Consider the following 20457-nt stretch of genomic DNA (forward strand, 5'->3'; position numbering starts at 1 on the left):
CACAGAATCTGAGCACTGATCCCAACCTTTCTGCACCCCAGATCAGGATTTGGCTCTGTCAGCTGCAGGTGAACAGATCCTCTTTGGGGAGCATCAGCTGTGTTAGCCCTTGGCATCAGCAGGTCTGACACTCAGCAAGGAAAAGCTTTTAAAAAACGATGCAGAAGAGGATGCTTGAAGCATTCATGTGACTGGAAGCTTTCTCTGTGCTGGCAGCTGATGCCTTCTTCAGCCTGGTAGGCAAACAGCAATTAGGGAAGGTTTCTGAGTAATTCCCTTCAGTTTTAGCTAAACTTCTCCAGTGCCAGTGCTGGGAGCTGCTCCCATCCCCTTGTGGGTGTCCAATAACGGGGTGCTGTGACTGACCAGCGCTCGGTCATGCAGGAAACTCCAACCTCCTCCAAAGGCAGCTGCAGAAAATAGCTCACAAGAGGCTGCCTGATGCCCCTCTGCCTAAAGTCACCCTGGCAGGCTCTGCCCTTGTCCGGCAGCTGCTCAGCCACGCTGGGAGCTGAGCAGGGAGCTCCGTGCAGCCAGCACAGCAGCTGCTTCCAGAAGAGGGGGCTGTCAGACAGAAAATAGCGAGGGGAACACGCTGTTCAGGGGCTGAAATTGTTTCCTTTTAACTCTCCTGCGTGTTTCGGTTGCGATGCAGCCCTGAACCTCCAGCACTGCCTGCCTCTAATGATCTTTGTTGATTCGATGGCTGAAAATGCTGTTGAAGCGTGGATTTTAATGCGAGTGGGAGAATAAACCTGTGAGAGGCTTAGAAATGTAGCTCGTGGTAGCTCATCCTCAGGGGAGTGCACAGAACCGTGCCTGGAATCAGTCATGGAATGGTTCAGGTTGGAAGGGAGATTAAAACCATCTTGCCATGGGCAGGGTCACTTCCCACTAAATCAGGGTGCTCCAAGCCCCATCCAACCATCCCAAGAGTGGATGTAGTGCAGCCTCTGTGATTAGCAGAGTCTGGGGTCAGAGTTTTCCCTAGTCTCAAGCGGGCTTTGCAAACAGGTGCCACGAAACCTCTGGTTTTGCCCTGCTTGCTGGAACGGGATGCTGTGGAAAGGAGTCTGAGGTTAACAACGTGAACCTTACCTCACTGGCGTGTCGCAAAAATCGCCCTGATAAAAAAATAAAAAAGTGACAGGCTTGTCCTAACAAAGGCGACTCCAACAGATGCACTTCGGAAGCTCAGCTTAAACCTTTTTGATTGCTATCTTTGCTGTGACCTGCAATTCACCCTCTGTGCCACACAGGCAGAGTTTAGTATTTATAAGCAGGGGCTGCAGAGCCCCGGTCTCGCACCGCGTGTCTCTGCCACCCTCATTTCCATGTTCCCATCCGGGCTGATCATGTAACACCTCTGTAATCTGCAGCCATCTCCCTGCACGGCCGCGGGAGAACATCGCCCGTTCATCTCATAAAGCTCCGAAAGATGAAAAGCACTGGCAAACCTCACTGGCTTTTTTCTAAGTTACTGTGGGATGCTTTAGGTTGGAAAAAAAGCACTGAGGTGGTCAGGTCCAGCTGTTTAACCCAGCACTGCCGAGCCCAACACTAAACATTTTGGTGGAGAAATTTTTTCTGCTGTCCAATCTAAACCTCACCTGTCTCAGCTTGTTTCCTTTTATCCTATCTCTCGTTACCTGGGACAAGATATTGACCCGCCCCACTGGCTGTCCCCTCCTGTCAGGGAGTTGTGCGGAGCCAAAAGGGCTCCCCTGAGTCTCCTTTTCTCCTTCCCAGCTCCCTCAGCTGCTCCTGGTGCTCCAGCCCCCTGCCCAGCTCCATTCCCTTCCCTGGACACGTTCCAGCCCCTCAGTATTTCCCCTTGCATCACTTGGATCAGCTGCGGGTTCAGACAGTTTGGGATCACGCCCACTTTTAGGAAGTGTTTGAAGAGGAGAAGTAAAATACAGAAGTTCATCTTCTCTTCTAATACAGGAAGTGGTAAATAATTAATGCAATCAGTAGGTGACAGCTTTGAAAGGAAGGAAGGAGGAAAGATCACTTTGAGTTTGGGCTGTTCTTCCTCTGCTTTGCATTTTCTGGTGGCCATTGGCTGGTCTGGCTCTTGTCTGATCACTGCACATCCTTGTCCCCAGTCCCTCTCCAGCCCTCGTGGAGCCCCTTCAGGCCCTGGAAGGGGCTCTGAGCTCTTCCTGGAGCTTTCTCCTCTCCAGGTGAGCACCCCCAGCTCTCCCAGCCTGGCTTCAGAGCTGTGGGGCTCCAGCCCTTGGAGCATCCTTATGGCCTCCTCTGGACTCGCTCCAGCAGATCCATGTCCTTCCTGTGCTGGGGACCCCAAAACAGGGCACAGCTCTATAAGTGGGGTCTCATGAGAGTGAAGTGAAGGGGGAGAATCACTCCCATCTTAATTCAATATCCCTGAGCTTTATTTTCCTCTGAGCAGGAGCCCCTCAGTAATTTTCCAAATCCCACGGAGCCATTTGCAAAAAAATACGATGGAGGGCAAAGCCCACAGCTGAATTTTCTGCTCCTGGAGGACATCAGATATGAAATAATAAATATATATTATGTCCTCCAAGCAAAACCCTGCTGGTCACTAATGCCCACAGATTAATTGTACTAATCCTGTGTGATCGAGGGGAGGTGGTTGGATACTTGGTGCTGCTTTGGTCCATTGCTTATGAAACTCCATCTCTGTGTTTGAGAGAAAAGACTTTACATAACCCTAATCACTCAGATAAGAAAAGGACTAAACTGTCCCAAAACATTTTATCTTCTGCACAGATGCTTCCTATGGGTTTTGACTTGATTAAATAAACACAGCAATGTAATATTTTTGTTCTGAATAACGAATGTCCTCTGTGGGGGAGAAGGAGCAGAGCTGCTCTCTCGACCACTTGTTGGAAATGGGGATTGATGGAGGCTGGAGAATCCAGAAATTCACCTGCTCAGTGAAGAGTTGCTTGGAAAATAGCTCAGGAAGAAATCACAGAGTCATGGAAGGGTTTGGGTTGGAAGAGATCTGAGAGCTCATCCAGTTCCAATCCCCTGCCAGCTCCCACTAGACCAGGCTGCCCCAAAACCCATCCAGCCTGGCCTTGAAACATCCCTCTGGGTCACCAAGGGAGCTCTGGCTCAGAGAGGTCCCCAAAGGAGTACCTAAGGCACCTCTGTTTGTGACAGATTTTTCCAGAACATGAGTGAGGACCCTCACTCATGAGTGAGATGTTTGTAGGGAGACTTGGGAAGTTAAGTTTCTTCTCAGTGATTCCTGTAGCAAACCCTCAGCCTCACACAACCCCCCCTCAGCTGAATCAAGATGAGGATGATGGTTTCCTGCTCCCTTCCATCCTGAGCTCTCACTTCTCCCACCCTAATCCCATTCAGGATGACTTGAATCTGACAGCACTGATGCACATCTTCCTCTAGTACAGCTTTTTATTGGAAAAATAGAGGCAAATTACCTTCAAATCAGAGCACATACAGAAAAAAATCTAGGGGGAAGAGTGACTCTCATATCTGGAGGATCCAGTGCAGCGAAAGCATGATGGGATGTGATATTAAAATGAAGAATAAGTACAAAATGCAATTTATTTTGTTCCATGAACAGCAAGAAACACTGTATGATAAATTAATGTTTCATTCCTGCTAGTTACTCCATGTCCTGCCCAGCTACCTTCTGCCTACCAGTTAATGAAAGCAGAGCCATAAAAAATCTAACTGGGGAATTCTGTGGGTTCTACCAGCCTTTCCAGCCTCCTGCCTGCAGCAGCAACCCCGCTCAGAGAGCCTGCAGGCAGAGCTCCATCAGCACAGCCAGCACTGCCAGAGGGGGGTTTGCACCAGAGGCATCTGCAGCGCTGACCCTGTGCACCAGTGGTGTCTAATAACAAAAAACTCCTGGCTGTTCTTCCCAAAGAGATGGGATTCTGTAGGCTGAAAGCACCATGGACCGATGGGGATGTCTCACTCCAGGCCTGGCTCTCCTCTGCTGCTCGTGGAGACACAGCCAGAAGGAATCCTGGAGTCTGATCCCAGAGCCATAATTTAAATGGAGCTGAAAAATCACTCTCCCCATCTCTTTGCCCATTTCCTTTGGTTTTGAATACGGGGTGGCCAGCTCTGGTGTTTACATCAGGAGTTCAGGTGAAATACAGAATCACAGAATCACAAAATACCCTGGCTTGGAAGGGACCCACAAGGATCATTGAGACGCCCCCAAAAGTCTCACCCTGTGGACCTGCCACCACTGAGGCACGGCAAAACACATCCATTCCAAACTTTCCTCATTTTCTCACTCGACCCTGGGAAGATTTGCAGGTGAGAGGCTTTCTTGTGAGAATTTCTCTCCATTCACCCCACGGCTGTCAAGCTTTTCTAGAAAGCCACATCCCATAAACACGGAGCTGCTTCTCTCTTCCAAAGCTGCCTCCAACCAGGCCCTGCTCGCTCTCTTATTGCCCTCCAGGGTCTCATTTGGAAGATGCTGAGGCAAAGCCTTTTCTCCTTGTGTCCCTGCTCCAGGAACACGGTCTGGTACTCATCACTCTCCGTCCCCTGGCTGGAGAAGCCGTCACCTCATCAGCGCAGGATTTTTGCCTCTCCACCGTCCCGGCTCCAGTTTGTTTGTGTGCAGAGGGATTATCAGCAAGACAAAACGTGGGCAAAAGAAATCAGTGAGAAAAGGGGAGCTGGGTAATTTATTCCTCGCTGTCATTTCATTCCTGAAAGAAAATCCCTGAGCCAGGGGCGAGGAAGGGGGGACTGGGAGGTGAGGGCTGAGCCAGCCTCGCTGCGTCTGTAGCTTGCAGAAATAGGGCAGAGCTGTGCAAAGATTACTGGAGCAAGAACATCTTGCACAAAACAAACAAAAAAAAAGGCCACAAAGCTCTCAGGAAGCAGCAGCCCTCCACCACGGCCTGTTTCCCAGGGAGTGGATTCATTCCCTGCTTTTCTCGTGGTAGTTCCGTGTGCTCTTTGTGTTATCACGGTTTGTTATCACTCTGCCTATTTAGGGCTGATGAATTTACCGCCAGCGAAACAAATGTGGGGGGGGGCGGGGAAAGCCAATTAAAAAGATGGAAATGCTGAAGGGAATCTTCAAACTCAAACAGATCTACTGGGAGAGAATGAAGTGGGGGGATGCCGCATATGAAATCTGGCAAAATAATATAAAAAAAAAATTGGTGTCCAGGTGTTGTTTTTGGGAAGTGCAGTGCCCCTGCTGCAGCAGGCTAGACATGGCTTTTTCTTTATAATTGTTGTCTTTTTTAATTGCTATTTGTAGGCAGCTAAAATGAGCTGCTTTGCATTATAAAACCCCAGCAGGTACCTCCGTGTTGTCCGTGTGGATGCTCTCACTCTGTTCATGTGGCTGAGCTGCCCCTTAGGGTTGGGCAAGGCAAGAATCCCAAATTCATGGAATCCCCCGGGTTGGAGGGGACCCACAAGGACCATGGAGTCCTGGCCCTGCACAGGACAGCCCCAGGAACCACTCCATGAGCCCTTCTGCTCTCCTGTTCCATCACCTTTTTGTCTGTGGAGCTCAAAACTCTTCTCAAAATGGAACTTTTTGAGTGAGGGGACTGGAAAGAGGGTGTTTGGTGTGACAGTGGCAGAGCCCAGGTCACCATCCTCTGCCTGACAGGGTGAGGTGGAGTCCAGGAGAATTGTTCCCTCCCTGTGTCGGGGGTGTCCCTGTGAACCCCCAGCTCCCAGGGAAGCCCATTCCTGGGAGCTCTGTAACAGCTTGCCTGGATCAGGCTGTGGCTGCAACCAGCAGTGCTGATGCCCTCAGAAATCACAATCAATCCATGCTCCTGCCAGCCTGGGTCAGATCCTGGAGCATCAGGCAGCTGCTGGACATGTGTTGGTTCAGGGTGAAGGGAACACTAAGCCACTTCACTGGGGGAAAAAAAAAAAAAAATTCCTGTGCACAGCAAATTTTCTCAACGCTCACGGTGAAACTTTTATCCTGAGGCAGGGCTGGAGCCAGGGATGAGTCCCATGGCAGAGCTGGATGATGCCACCCCAGATGGAGTTCATCTGTGTGGATGCAGGGAGCTGGGTGCCCTCAGGGCTGCAGAAGTGTTCTTGGCCTGGTTGAACCGCACAGACACAGCCCGGCTATTTATCAGTAGCGCCTTCCTCTGGCAGTCAAAATGTAGGGGAGACGCTCTCAGAATTAGGAGTTTTTAAGGAAAATATTATTAATTAATTCGTTATTAATTAAAAAAAACCATAGTACTGTCTAAAAGGAGTTCAGTGTGTGTTGGGCACTGCACATTTTGTGCAGTTTGTGTTTTCTGATTTCACGTGTGCGTCACTTAGAAGTCAAACCAATTTCTCCTGGAGTCATTATTCAGATTACATGAGTCCACAACTGCTTCAAAGCATGGGATGGGGGAACAGAGGGATGAGGGTGTGCCTCTGACATATCCTGCTTGTGGGATTTTGTTGAGATCCAGTGTTTCCCTTAGTCTCTCCATTTCCAAAATTAGGCTGAAAAACTACACCTGTCGTTTACAGGAATTCAATATCCTCAAGGGAAGGAAATGCTATTGTATTTGAAATTTGAAATCTTGGGAAACACAGCTCCAGTTTTCCTTTTCTTTCGCTCTGGATCATGCCCTGTCACAGTGGACATTTTCACATTCTCTTTCCGTTTTGGTTGGTTCTGCTGGGTTATGGTTAAGGATGTGAGGTGACACATTGTTGAAGGAGAAAGGAGGAGAAAGGAGGAGAAAGGAGGCCTCAGGAAAAGGAGAAAGCTGCTCCCCTGACATCTGTGACCCTGTGCTGTGCACTAGGTGCGTTTCCTGGGGATGAAATCGTAGACTTGTGGAATGGTTCGCATTGGAAGGGACCTTAAAGCTGACCGAGGTCACAGGTTTTCCTCTGGCCTCACTCAGAAGATTTGCAGGGGGTGATGAGCCAGAGGCTTTGGTGCTCTGATGGAGATCTCTCACCTTGGCTTTGTTCCAGCACAAGAAATCCCTCTGAAGGGAGGGGCTGTGCTCTGGAACAGGAGGTGGAGGAGGTGGTTCCAAGCACACCTTGAGCTCCTGGGATATATATATCCTGAGATACTTGGCTGCTTCCCCTTGGCTCTGGATAGGATGGGAGGCAGCCAAGGTGGTGATGGTGGGCAAATACTCATTCCCCACGGAGGCTGAGAGTGGAATCGGAGCAGGTAAAGCTCGTTTGGAAGTGTGTGATACTCAGTGCCCTGCTGCTCACCCAGTTTTCACCCTGCTCTTTTTCCTCCCCTCACTCCTCATCTCTGGGGACATCAGATTCTCCACAGCCCGGGATTCTCCAAGCAGTTCTCATGGGAACTATCCAGTTCTCAAAGGACAAGTAAACATCCCAAGGCACTTCTCTTGGAGCAGATGTTTGCTCTGGAGTCGAGGACCCTCTCGTTCCCACCACAGCAGGACACGCCAAGCACCAGTTGTGTCCCACTGAGCCCGAGAGGAGCTCTCCTGCTCCAACACTGCCCACCACAGCCTGTCCCCAGCTCCATCTCCACCCCAACAGGCCATGCTGAATGCTGGAGACACAACTGATGCTGAAGTCATACACACAGATTGTCAATGAGGTGGTCCCTGGCCAAATTCCTCCTGAATTCCATGGAAAAACCATGCTTGGCTTGTCTCCAGACAAGACTTACTACAGTGCAAAACCAGATTTCTTTTAAAAAGTCATCAGAGCTTGGATCTCTCTTCATTAACATGACTTTAACTCCGGTTTAACTCCACTGGTTTCAGTTTTACCCGTTCAATTCACTGTAAAACCAGGCCTTGTGGGCATCCTTTTCCTTGGTGACAGACTGCTCAGGGAATGCTTACAAAGGTGGGCTTCTGTTACACCTGTGCAGTGCAAAATGAGGCAACAATTTGGGTTTTAAGCATTTTGTTATTATCTGGGAGCCCTTTTAATGGATTTAGCGAGAAAAGGATGAAGGCTGTTTTGCCACTGTGAGGATTTGGCTTTGTTCAATCCTGATGTCCCTGCCCATGGCAGGGGGTTGGAACTGGGAGATCTTTAAGGTCCCTTCCAACCCAAACCATTCTGAGACTCTGTGATAATGCCCAGTTATACTCATTTTGTTGCCACTGGTGCAGATCTGGCCCTGGCACTGCTCACCTATTGCAGTGTGGGGAGAACTCAGTGTGGTTCTCTCAGTGATACTTTTGATAAACCCCCTCACAAAAAAACCCAAAAAACCAAACCAAAACCAGAAAAGAGGCTCAGGTTGTTGTTTGTTTGTTTGTTTGTTTGTTTTTCTTTTCTTTAAATACTTATTTATTGAGGACATATTACAAGCTGTCAGCCCTGATTTTCCCAGAAGGTAGGACTGGCCATGGTCAAGGGTGGAAGATCCGGTGATGTCCAGGAGAGCTGCTGGCATTGACTCACTGCCCTGCCTATGTGGGGACAAAATAATACAGCTGGAAATCCTCTCACAGCAGTTCCTGTTCCTGGCAAAAGTCTCTGCAGCCTGGCTAAAGGAAAAGAAATAAATGCCATTCATCATTTTGTCCCCACTGACCGGCTCTGCTGCACCCCTGCCCCTCAGCAACACCAACAGAGGCTGTTTTGCTTTGTCCAGTTTATCTCAGCCATATTATTCCCAAGGAAGAGTTTCCCAGTCCTGCAGCCAGGTTTCTACCCACCACAGGGCTCAGACCCATTTTTCTGACAAGGGTGATCCTTAGATTTCCCCTGGAACACCCCAACCTTGTTGTTTCCACCCATATATTTGCTTTTTCTGTCCCAAAGTGAATTTCCACCAGAGCAGAGTGATTTGAGGGGAAGCTTCACATGGACAATTTTCTCCACAGTTCACAGGTGAGGGGACTGAGGCTCCTTCTGAGGTGTCAGAGCTTGTTTTGCTGTTTGAAATCGTGCCCTGGGCCTGACCTGACCATATCAAAGGCTGAGGGAGTCCAAACACCAAAATAATTCTGCTTTTAATGTTTGGCAGCTGCATTCAGTGCCGTGCTTGAGCCGTCATGACAAAGTCAAACCCAGCACAGTGGTGTGCAGGCAGCAACACGAGGAACCCCAGTGTGTGTTTTTCCTTGGCCAGATGCCCACACAGAAGCGCTGGAAAGAAATACTGGGGAATTGTGGATTCTGTCCATACCTCTGCTTCACCAGGGACTTTCAAGTCACAAAGATTCGCCTGACCAGAGAACACTCCAACAAACCAACAGCAGTGAGTGATAACAGCTGCTAAACTGTCCTGAACTGGTTTTGAGTAGCTGCACCTTCCCCTTTACACTGAGGAGAGGAAGGGAGCACATCCCCGCAGGGAAATAATTCCCAATTCTTTAGTCCACAGAGTCTGAAGACTTTTTCACCTATCCCTGCTGCTTGGTTTGAATGCCCAAAATCCATAAATTTGAATGCTCAGGAGAGTCCATACCCCACCAAGAGCATCACAGTAACAGGTAGGGAAGCAGGTGCAGAGAACCAGCCCAAGTTACTGAAGCTGCTGAAGTCACCGATGCCTCTGGGACTCGTGGTGGCAAAGCCACCTCCTCATCAGGGATGTGAAACTCGATGCTAAGGAAAACCACTCTCATCTGCACCCATGGATTGGGGTTGGGGTTTTTGGGGCACAAACCAGAACACGATTCACTGACCTCTGGGCTAGCTTTGGGATAAGAGTCATTGCATAACTCACTTTTAGGGACCTGGATCAAACCTCTGGCCTGGTTCGGGGGATTCAAGTCTTAAAACCCTCATCTAGTTTCTCCCAAACCTCTATCCCTCAGATGAGAAGGGTCCATCAGCTCAGTAGGATCAAGGTGTGGATCAGAAACACGTGAGGGAGGAGACTTGGTTTAAACTCTTGCCTAGAGGGGAGAGGCTCCCTTTGTTTTTGTCAGAAACACAGTGATGTAACAAAGATAATCTCTGCCTGCTCCCCCTGGTTAGATATTGTCCACACAAGAGAATTTTGGCGTCCACAACTTCGGCGGCCTTCAGTGGCACGTTACACCATTACAAAGGATGCCAAGCTCTTATCCCTCCAGCTCCAAGTGCTTGGGTCTCCAGCCCCATCCCACTGCTGTGAGCAAGTGATATCCCCAGGTTTATACCCAGAAGAGTGGCACAGTAGTGGTTTTCAGCTGTCCTGTGTCCCCTCGACCTCACCGTCCCCTCACATTGACCTGCCTGCCCCCAGATCCTGCACACATAGAGCTTGTCTCCATCCCACCCCTTTCCCAAAGGATTTTCCCTCAGGATCAGGCACGACACCTGCTCAGCTCTCCCCTTCCCTCTTCACAAGGCCCAGCGCCCTCTGTTCAGCGTGGTGAGGCCCAGTCCGCGTGTTCTCCCCAAGCTTCGAGCGGGGAGAACTCCCTTCCCTCGTGTGGATTTTCTGGTGCCTCCTCAGGTACTTCTTGAGGCCATAGCTCTTCCCGCAGGCCCCACACTTGTCGGCTCCCCCCCCGGGAGTGCAGCAGCTGGCGCTTGATCAGGTGGAGTTTATGGGGGAAGCGCTTCCCGCACGCGGGGCACTGGCAGAGCCCCACGCGGGCGTGGACACTTCGGTGCCGGTAGAGGTTGGCCTTCTGGTTGAAGCTCTTCCCGCACTCAGGGCACTGGTAGGGCTCCTCCACGGTGTGGATCTGCCGGTGCTGGAGCAGGCTGGAGAGCTGGTTGAAGCTCTTCCCGCACTCAGGGCACTGGTAGGGCTCCTCCTCGGTGTGGATCCACCGGTGCTGGAGCAGGCTGGAGCACTGGGTGAAGCTCTTCCCGCACTCAGGGCACTGGTAGGGCTTCTCCTCAGTGTGGATCCGCCGGTGCCGGAGCAGGTTGGAGAGCTGGTTGAAGCTCTTCCTGCACTCAGGGCACTGGTAGGGCTCCTCCTCGGTGTGGATCCGCCGGTGCCGGAGCAGGTTGGAGAGCTGGTTGAAGCTCTTCCCGCACTCAGGGCACTGGTAGGGCTCCTCCTCGCTGTGGATCCGCTGGTGCCGGAGCAGGCTGGAGAGCTGGTTGAAGCTCTTCCCGCACTCCGGGCACTGGTAGGGCTCCTCCACGGTGTGCATCCGCCAGTGCCGGAGCAGGTTGGAGAGCTGGTTGAAGCTCTTCCTGCACTCCGGGCACTGGTAGGGCTCCTCCACGGTGTGGATCCGCTGGTGCCGGAGCAGGTTGGAGCACTGGGTGAAGCTTTGCTGCACTCGGGGCACTTGAAGGGCTCGCTGAGGTGGGCGCGCAGGTGCCGGCGCAGTTTGCGGCTCATGCGGAAGCTCTCCCCGCACTCGCCACACTTGTAGGGCCCCTCGCTCGTGTGGATCTTCCTGTGACTCGTCAGGTTCGACTTCTGGTTGAAGCTCCTCCCACACTCGGGGCAGAGGAATGTCCGTTTGCCCCTGGGCTCTCTTTTTGCTGAGGGATCTTTCCTGGACATGGATTTCTTATCCGGCATCTCCTCTTTGGTGATCTGGCAGTGTTTCTCCTGCTTCCTCTTTGGGCTCTGGCTCTCCTGGTGGTTGGCCTCCATACCAAGTTCTTCTTTAATTTGGATCCTCTGGATAACAGCACTGAGGTTTGGCTTCTGTCTATAATGCATCCCAAAATCAATGCTTTCCTCTGGTTCTTCCTTCACATGGAACCCCTGGTTAATGGCTATGGGGGCTTCTTGTTTGTGCTGCTCATAGGCATCTTCTTCTCCTTTAGGCTGTCTCCCCTGTAGAACTGGCAGTGGGATTTTTGGATCAAAGAGCTCTCCATGGGCTGGGTTTCCTGGTGGCTCTTGCTTGACCTGAAGTTTCTGGCAGGCTGCTGCAGCAGTGCTTGCTGTGCCATCAGCGGGTGCTTCTGGCTCCTCCCTCACCTGGATCTTCCAAAGAGGGTTTTTTGGGTTCAATGGATTTTTACACCCCTGGGCTCCATCTCCTTCATGGGCCATATTCTCCAACACACTCTCCACTGACCTGAAGCCAAAATCAAGCTCCATTTTAATCTGGACGATGCTGTTCTTGGGCCCCGTTTGCTTGGCGTGGCTCCTTTGGTGGACGCTGAAACATCTCTTGGTGCTCAAACCCTTCCCCACATTCCATGCAGATGAAACTGCCCCCTTGGAGGTGCTCCAGGTGAGCCAGCAGTGTGGCCCTCTGCCCAAGGCCCCTGCTGCTCTGGGGACACTGGAAGGGCTTCTCCTGCCTCTGCACCTCCTTGTGGGCCGGGAGGGTGTCCTTCTTCATAAAGCTCTTCTTGCACTTGGAGCTCCCCTTGCCGTGGGTGTGCATGTGGGCACTGAGGGAGATCCTGGAGCTCAGCTCTGGCCAAAGGGGCCGGCCCTGGTGTGAGGGCTGTGCTGGGCAGCCAGGCAGATCCCCAGGGGAAGGGTCTCTCCCTGGTGTGAGGGCTGTGCTGGGCAGCCAGGCAGATCCCCAGGGGAAGGGTCTCTCCCTGGTGTGAGGGCTGTGCTGGGCAGCCAGGCAGATCCCCAGGGGAAGGGTTTCTCCTTGGTGTGAGGGCTCTGCTGGGTGGCCCCTGGTGAAGCACTGCCTGCACGCCCCACAAGGGTGATGCCTTAAGGTTTATCTTCCATGTATTTCATATTCTGTGCTGACCAGGGGTGCAGCTCTGAGCTCACATCCAGTGTCACTCAGCTCTCTGCACACAGCAGGGACACAAAACAAATCCTTTTCCTGCTGAAGGATGAGTTTCAGGCCTAAAAGCACAAACAACGGTGGCTGAAGGGAGGAACAAGAAGGATGGGACCTCACAACCTGAAACTGTAATTGGACAATTAAACCCCAATGTGCAAATGGACCAAAACTTATAAAAATGTAAGACACGTGACCAGTCAGTCATTTTGTGATCATTTTGGATCCACCATGGGTGTAGCCCTGGTCAGGCTCTTGTCCTGTTGAAGGTGTAACCTAAAAGCCTTTCAATAAATAACCTACTTTATTCTCCATCTCTGTCCAGTCTCTGTTCCAGGTCAGCCTCCCTAAGGCATCAAGGGAAGAGCTTCTCTGCTCCTCTGTGGATCTGCTGGTGCCTCCTCAGGCTCCCGTCCTTGCTGAAGGATTTCCTTGCAGGGGTCTGTGGCCCCCGGGGTTCACCCAGGCTACCCCAGGCAGCCCATGGGTACAACAGAGCCAGAGTGGGGATGGCCAGTCTGTGGGGATGCAGAATTCACCAGGACACACACATCAAAGGGTGCTGGAATGGACGCCCTGGGAACAGGGAGCTGCTGCTCTCTGTCAGCTCAGAGCCAGCAGGGTGCTCTGCTCCTCCTCATTGCTCAGCTTTCTGACACCTCAGCTTGGAGATGAAACACTTGTAGCTCCATCTCCATCCTCCTCTCACCTGGAGAGGCTTCCCTGACACTCCTGGAAAGGCTTCTCTGCTCCTCTGGAGACTCAAGCTGCCAGGCTGAAAAAATAAAGGGAAATTTATTAGGTTATTATTTCTTCTGCACCTCCTGCGTCCACCATATCAACACAACGAGTGGCACCTTGGGTGCTCCACAAGACACTGAACCTGGGGCCTGTGAAGCCACAGGCCCAACTGGACACTGGCAGAGAGGGCAGGGACAGGATGATTTCCCAAAGTGAGGGAGGGGGGGTGTCTGTGCTGCATTTGCTGCTGCAATGACACTCAGCTCTACTACTGCCATACTAGTGATTTACTCTCAGAATAGTCCTCTGTCTTTTGAGCAAGAAGATAATAGTAGTAATAATAATAACAACAACAAAAATAACAATAATACTAAGAATAACAGTAACAGTAACAGTAATAATGATAATACAACCCAAAGCCCAACCACCTGCAAAGTCATACTGAGCCAGTGATGCCTTAAGTTTTATCTTCCATGTGTTTCCCATTCCGTGCTGCCGAGGGGGTGCAGCTCTGAGCTCACAGCCAGGGTCACTCAGCTCTCTGCACATAGCAGCCACACAAAACAAATCCTGCTCCTGCTGCACACCAAGGACACCTGGGACAAGTGCTCAGCCCAAAAGCACAAACAATGGTGGCTGAAGGGAGAAAACAAGAAGGATGGAACTGCATAACCTGGAGCTGGAATTGGACAATTCAACCCCAACGTGCAAATGGACCAAAACTTATAAAAATGTAAGATCTTGTGACTGGCCATCCATTTTGTGACCATTTTGGGTCCACCCTGGGTGTAACCCTGGTCAGGCTCTTGTCCTGCCCAATGTGCATCCTTTAAGGCCTTTTAATAAATATCTACTTTATTCTCCAGCTCCGTCCAGTCTCTGTTCCAGCTCAGCCTTCCCAAGGCATCACCAGGAGAGACAAAACGCTCCCACCTGGGGCAGGAACAGGTTTAGTGTTTGTCGTTCGAGGGAACACTCCGAGGTGGGCCAGAACCCTTTCATTAATGCAGGAGCAGCTGTGAAAACACAACAGGTTTTATCTCAAAGCAGACAAAGCCTCAGCAGCAGCCAGGCTGGAAAGAGGGCTCAGAAAAGTTCAGTATTGTGTGTTTATTAAGGAAAGTCATTAATGCTGAATGAGTAGTGGATTTAACCTGGGCACCAAGGACCCTCCTGGGGTCTGGGTGGTGCTGAAGGGACACGGGGGGCCGCAGGTGCCAGTGTGTCACTGCGGTGCCCACAGCCTGTCCCTCACCAGGGATGCTCACACTCGTCCCTTAGAGAAACTTCTCACTGGCAACAGCATCTCAATCGTCAGGAAATCTGGCAAAAAAACCAACACATCCTTAAATTCAGACCAACGCTAAAGAAGAAATCCCTGCCTGCTTTCTAGCTTTTATTTTTCTCCCCCCTCTTCCTACTCTCCGGATCCTCCGCATCCAAACCCACCCGTTACTTCCAGCTCCGCCATCCCCGGGGCTGGGGGTTTGAGGGATGGGCAGAACCGGATCCCGGAGAGTCGCCGTGTCCTTGCCCTGGCTCGGGGGACGCAGGAGGCGCCGGTGGCCGAGCTCCAGGAAGGGCCGGTGGCCGAACGCCTCTTACCTGGGCGGTGCCTCAGGTGCGCGCTGGCATCTCCCTACTCCAGAGCATCCTCGCCGCCACCGAGACCCGGCCGGACACCGTGCGGTGGCCGCAGCCGGGCTGACCTAAAGGAATTCTGACCTAAAGGGCAGCGAGAGCTGCCGGAGGAAGGGTGAAGCCAGACAAAACCGGAGAGCCAAGCCCGGAGGAGCAGGGCAGAAGCTCCGCGCTGTCTGCGCCCCGAGGGATGTTCAGGCACCGCCAAGGGAAGGAGCGGATGGGGATTTCTCCCCGAGAAGAAAGACACTTTCTTCTGCTCCGCTGCCTCGGTGGAAAGCTGGAAGCCTCCCCGGGTCTCGCTGCCTTCTGGGAATTGTAGTACCCCCTCCCTGCATCCCTGGTCCCCCATCCTGCTCTCCTTTCCCTGGCAGCCGCTGGGGCAGCTTCGGGACATTTCCCTCCGGACCCAGCTGAGCGTGTTCTCTTATTTTTGGCTGGTCTGGGAAGGAAAACCTCCTGTGGCCCATCAAGCATCCTTCTTCCCTCCCAGGCTCCGGGAAGTTTCAGAAGAGGAAAGACGCATTCCAGGGAATGTTTCTGTATCCAGAGAGGAAGGATGCATTACTCCAGAGAGAATTCCTGTGCCTGCAGCAGTTTGCAATCCCCTTTGGCAGAGTGAGGAGGGTTCCATTTACCAGCGAAGGATCCCCGTGATACTGGGTGGATTTGACGAGGGGACACAGAGGGGTGTGGAGTGGGTTTAGCAGAGGGATGGGCACAGCCTGGGAGAGATTGAGCCTCAGCAGGACCCCGTGGAAAGCACCCAGACCATCTTGGGGCTGCTCTGCACAACGAGGCTTAGAGGTTCAGCAGGTAGCTCCAGCCTAGGATGTTTCCCTGGGAAGGTTTCAGGAGCAGGGAATGAAGCAGGACTCGTCCCTGGGGCAGAGATCAGGGGCTGTCCCACTTCTCTGAGGCTGGACAATAACACTTATTCCATGCACCAGCACCTCCCAACCTCTCCCAAATGTGATTCAAGGCTGCAAACATGCTGTTCTTTTTATCTTTAACTCAGGAAACTGAGGCAGGAGATGATGAGGTGTCAGGATTGGATCACACAGGAAAACTGACAGGTTCTCTGGAACTCAGATTTACTCTACACACTTTTTGTGCCTGGGCTAATATATCCTGGGATGTTTTCCCCACCCCAGTACAAACCAGAAGCACCAGTTTCAGGGTACACCTACATGGCAGCTTGTACCCCAGTCCAGGGAAGAGAGAATTTGTGCAAATTCAGCTCCACAGCAGGCCATGCACAGCAGAAGACGCACAACCCTCATTCAGTTTGCCTTACTCGAGTTGTTCTGCTTTGATGCACAAGAATCTCAGAGCAGGTCCTGGACAGACAGGAGACACCACAGTGCAAGGCCACAGAGACCCCAGGGCACGTTCAGGACTCCCTGGGCAACATTTCCTCTTTCCATCCTTTCTTTTTCCATGCTACCTTCCCATGAATCCTGCCTGGTGCCGGTCAACATCTCCATCAACCAGCTCTATCTGGGTGTGTGGCACCGTGGAGGGGGAGAATTGGAAGTGGGGAAGGGCTCACCTGGAGCAACTGGAGGGGTGGACAATGTTTGTGTGGCTTCTTTGCTTCCAGAAGTTTCTGGAGGAAGGGGCCAGGACTGTGCCATCCCAGCTGTGTCAGTGTCCATTTGTCCTCAGGGGCACAATCTACTTTATTCCAAAGTGGACATCTCTAGTAGGACAGGGGCCTTGCACCCTCAGAGCTCCTGTTTCTCTCCACTGACATCTGCATTTTTCCAGCCTCAGCTCAGCCTTTCCTCCAAGCAGACCAGGTCTGCCTGATGTCCCCTCAGACTCATGCAGAGCCCCCAAATCCAAGGAGAGAGAGATCAAATATTCCTTGGTATGATCCCAAGGTTTTGTTCCTGTGGTGAAATACAGACTCCAAGCGTTTTATGTTGACGCACAAAGCGTTTCACAGACAAAGCTGTGATGGTTTGGCAGAGTTAGGCTGTGTCCAGAAGTGGTGATGGAAGTGGTGATGCCCCAGCCTGAAGAGTCTCCACTGTCCCAGGGAAATCCACTTTGGGAGTGAAGCTGTGCCATCAGCTGCCTCTGCAATGCACCACTAGATGCCAGTGAAAGCCCTGCCTGGTCCTCCCACTTAGAAAAACTTCGGGAAAATTTGCTATGTTATATTGTGGAGGGTTTTTTTTTTGTTTTGTTTTGTTTTGTTTTGTTTTGTTTTGTTTTGTTTTGTTTTGTTTTGTTTTTTAAGGTAATGCTTCACTTTTGGTCTAATAAAATATCTTGCATTTAGGCAGCAGGAATGAATAAATGTGTGAATGTGTTCTGCTGACATCCTCTCTCTGTTTCTATCTCCATTCCTCTCTCTGTTTCCCAAATGTATATTATAAACTTGCCTTTGTTTGCTCTTATCTAAATAAGAATTATTTCCCAGTATCTTCCTAGACCATGTTCTCACCCCCAAGCTCCTTTCCTCATAAAACAGCCTCATCCTCCAAGACTTTCACCTGCCAAACCCTCTCTCCACTGCCCCATGATTTGATGTCCTGATATGAGCAGTCATTCCAGGAAGTGTAGAGATGCTGGCATGGCATGTCCAAGCCCTGTCCTCCTTTGGGAGATCATTCCTCGTATCAGGTCACAAAAGGCAAGACATAGGTCCAGCTTACCCATCCGTGGGAATAATGAATAATCTGGAAGAACAGACCTGCACAGAGCTGGGAAGGGATCAAGGAGCAGAAGCAAGTTATTGCAGTGGTGCCTATATCAGCTTGCAGGCGTTTTGGGGTTTGGTGGGAAGGTGAAATGAATGAAACTAGGAAAGAAACCCTACATGGAGAAAGCATAAAAGAATAAATCTCACAGCCCTGTGCACCTGCAAGTCCTGTGCTGCACTTCCCTGGCATAGAGATCAGTACAGGACTGAAATGATCTCACATTCTGCCTCACAGTGCCTGGAGTCCTGCACTTTGCAGAAAATAATCTGTCCCATTTTACCCCATGACATTCCCACCGGTCCAAACCTTTGAGCAGCCCCCAGGCTTTGCACACACCTTTCCTTTTTCACCTGGTTGTGCAAGCTCTGAGCGGTTTGGGCCATCCCATGGGCACTCAGAGCGAGCACAAGGATCAGCAGGAGGGGTGTGGGAGTGTGTCCTTCCACCCTCTGCTGGCAGAGCACCCCCAGCTCAGAACACCTTTGGGCAGGTGAGGTGTTGGTGCATCCTTCCCCTCCAGCACCTGTGCAGCTCTCGCTCTCTGGAGTGCCTGGAGCTGGTTGCCATTGGAGACAAGATGTTGGGATTGATGGGGGGAAGATCTGATCCGGGCTGGCGATTTCTGTGTCGCTTTTTCAGACAACCCCTAACCCGTGTTTGACCAGCCAGCTGTATCTGACAGGGCTGCATAGGGGAAGTGAGAACTAAATTTAAGCCAAGCTGTCGTATGCGCCAGTGCCTGATTAATTTTACGGTGGAATAAAAATGAAATTGGGCAAAAGGGAGGAGGATGGGTAAACGAAATCTTTGCTCTGCTTTAGAAGGAAACATTGCCGCAGGTTTTATTAAAGATGCCGCAGTTAATCACATCAGGAGGCTTCAGAGCAAGAGGTGTGTGCTGGGTACACACAGTGCAGGGGGGATGGACAGCTGGGTGTGGGGAGATAAGGCAGCAGGGAGCCCAGCTATTTGTTCAGGTGAGCCCGTGGTTGTTCCTGAGATTTGCAAACACGAGAGGTGCCAGCTGAGGCTGAGGGAGCCCCTCGCTGCCTTGTTACACTATGGGTTGTTTTTGTTAATTTAGGAAACAGCTCTCACAGCAAGGCAAATGTGATACAAGAGAATAAAGTGTTCAGAATTACAACTAATTTTCTATGCTATTCCAAGCCCCTGCTCTTCTTTAATTGCTTTTGAGCATCTGATTAGCAAGGAAAGCTTTTCTTTGTTTGGCCTGCGTCTCTTAAAGCTTCATTGTGAAGCCCAAGCCCAGAGTTTCCCCTCCTGCCACAGGGAAAACCACTGCAGTGTCTGTGGCTGCTTCCATATCCATCATATTCCTCTGATAAGAGCTCAACATGAAAAACTGGTGTAAGCACAAATGGCCCCAGTGCAGATTTCCAGCCTGGACAGATCACAGTGACTCATCTGCTTCCTACAATCAACGGGCTTCTTGAACCTGAAGTTGGTTTTGTTTTCTTGGGGAGAGCTCCTGGTCACTCTGTGGAGGGAGAGAGAAGGATTATGGCTGTGATATCCCCAAATCAGAACCCCCTCCTTGCCCTGCTCACCCTGCCCCACGTGCTGGCAGCACTGTGGGACTGATCAGTCTTCTCCAAGAGCTTGAAATGGTGAGCAGGGATCTGGGATGCTGCGAGAACCTGGATACTTAACCCTGCCCCAGCCACCCTCCACCCCCTGGGTCGTGCTCTCTTTGTTGTGGTCACAACTTTCTATTCCAAAACAGCTGCTCCATTACAGGACACCAGGAAAATCTGCAGCTCCAAATGTCTAAATGAGTGCACAAGGCTGAGCAGAGGAGCCTTCCCAGGGCCTTTACAACACAGCAGCTGCTGTCCAGGGCTCTTCCTCTCCTGGTCTCCTCCTTCCTCCACAGCAAACCCCTCAGGTCCTCCCTGCCAGAAACCACCTGCAATGAAGTTGTGGCTGCTCAAGCAGTGAGTCCTGGCTGTCTTCTGCTGCCTTTCAGCCCCCACATCCCACTGAAAGACAACCAAACGTGTCTCACTAGGACTGGCAGGTGTTTTCCAAGTCCAGGGAACTAAAGTGGAGTCTGGGCATGAGCCTGTCCTGTGCTGATGCCTCAGTTTCCCTTGCTTTCAAAAATCCCTGCAGCACAGCCAGGCTCCCTGGTGTGAGAGAAGCTTATATTCAGCTGAGGAATTTCAGGGGTGTGGATCATCTGCTCTGACTGAGACCTCTCCCTTAGGCTGAGGTGGATCACACCTCTGGGCCCCCGAGCTGGTTTCTGCAGGCTGGGTTCTGGCTCAGGCAGGGATGTGAAGATCTTGCCGTGCAAATCCTGATGTCAGGCCCAAACCCCGATGTGCTGCTGCCTCCCCTCTTCTCCTGTCCCTTCCCAACCCCTCTGCTCTCTGGGGTGTGTCAGTGGGGACTAAAGGCAAGGGACAGGTGTGAATTTTTCTCTCCAGGAGGCCGGGGAGGTGCTGTGCCCCTCTGATGTGCCATGGCACAGGGTGGTGGGCACGGGGCAAACCTGGTGTGCCCTGAGAGCTGTGAGCAGCTGTGGGAGAGCTGCTGGTAAATGTGTGACCAAATCCCCTGAGTGACAGCCCTGCAAGAGAGCTGAGTCTCTGTGTGCATCCCACACACTCCCCTCATCTCCCTCTCCACACTCGCTGACAGGAAACGTGGTTTATCCTAAGATTAGAACACTTTGGCTTTAAACTGAAAAACAGCAGGTTTAGATTGGATATTAGGAAGAAATTCTTCCCTGT

The 20457-nt window shown here is 51.5% G+C and overlaps 1 pseudogene; it reads right to left on the reverse strand.

Annotated features, from left to right (window-relative positions):
* Positions 1 to 10292: 10292 nt before the first annotated feature.
* LOC120752439 (zinc finger protein OZF-like) lies at positions 10293 to 12242 on the reverse strand (annotated as a pseudogene).
* Between the last annotated feature and the right edge of the window lie 8215 nt (positions 12243 to 20457).

Source organism: Hirundo rustica, chromosome 1 (genome assembly GCF_015227805.2).
Source record: "Hirundo rustica isolate bHirRus1 chromosome 1, bHirRus1.pri.v3, whole genome shotgun sequence".
In the NCBI taxonomy this organism is placed as follows: domain Eukaryota; kingdom Metazoa; phylum Chordata; class Aves; order Passeriformes; family Hirundinidae; genus Hirundo; species Hirundo rustica.